At 34.1% G+C, this 1,129-nt stretch overlaps 1 non-coding gene across 1 annotated transcript; it reads left to right on the top strand.

The window, feature by feature from the left end:
• The first annotated feature begins 594 nt into the window (after positions 1-594).
• On the top strand, positions 595-701 carry LOC122701104. Its single transcript, XR_006342952.1, has one exon. It is a non-coding gene; the product is annotated as a U6 spliceosomal RNA (small nuclear RNA).
• The last annotated feature ends 428 nt before the right edge of the window (positions 702-1,129 follow it).

The following is a 1,129-nucleotide window of genomic DNA, read 5'->3' as shown; positions in this document are numbered from 1 at the left end:
TTGCTCAGAGGTATGCTAACTATTCCTGTTATGAAGAACTGTATTTTCCTTCACTGAACACATGATTCAGATTAGCCATCCCTTCTCTTCATTTTTAAAGATGCCTTCTCGTTTCCCATTATATCAGAACTGTTCATTCACTGTACTTGCTTCAGCAGCGCACGTAGTGAAACTATTCATTCACTGATTTGCTGAGTCATTACCAAACATCAATTTCAAAGTTGGTGGAAGTCACTGAAGATGAATCAGATACAAGTCTTGCCTTCAAGGATCTTATAATAGGGTAGGCAAGGCATATGCCCAGTGCAGCTCTATTTTGAAATAAAAAGTGTTAATTGCCAAACAATATAGTGGCATGGGAATTTAGAATGAAAAATTGTACTATCGGCTGAAATATGAAGAAAAAGTTTATAGGAGACAAGAAATCTGAAAGAAAAAAAAAAGCCTTGAGAAATGGATGGTGTCAACATACAGATATGTGGGGTAAGACTCAGGAGATGTATGTCTGGAGGAACAGTGATATCACAGAGTTTAATTTGACTGTAACAAAAGGCGAATGAAATAACGACAGATACAATTAGGAAAAGATATTGGGTGCTCACTTCGGCAGCACATAAAGTAAAATTGGAATGATACAGAGAAGATTAGCATGGCCCCTGCACAAGGATGACATGCAAATTCATCAAGAGTTCCATATAAAAAAGAAAGAAAAGGATATTGGGACCACAACGTAAAGGACATGATACCTGGACCTCGGGACTCATTCAGCTTTATCTCTCATGGTTTCTTCTACCTGATATTTTTTAATATCAAATATTTTATAGGAGGTCTGAATACCAGATTAATGCTCTATTAAAAGAAACATCTTTGTTACTTATTCTGCTTTAAATATTTGCTGAGTATGGAAACTTTTGGTGTGCCAAATTGAAGAGCAATATGATATACCTTTATAAGTTAGAGAATATAGTAAATGAAAACTGTTCTCTCTTAAATATAATCAATAAGGAAATATTATTTTTTACTTGGCCAAAGTTAGAACAAATGACATTTTAAAGTGGAGTTGGAAAAGATATTTTACTGAAATGAGCTAAGCTTTATGAGTAATATTTGGAAAAAAGCAAAATGAAAA

Source organism: Cervus elaphus, chromosome 9, assembly GCF_910594005.1.
Source record: "Cervus elaphus chromosome 9, mCerEla1.1, whole genome shotgun sequence".
Classification (NCBI taxonomy): domain Eukaryota; kingdom Metazoa; phylum Chordata; class Mammalia; order Artiodactyla; family Cervidae; genus Cervus; species Cervus elaphus.
Note: the sequence above shows the minus strand (reverse complement) of the source record. Positions and strands in the feature narration are given on the sequence as shown.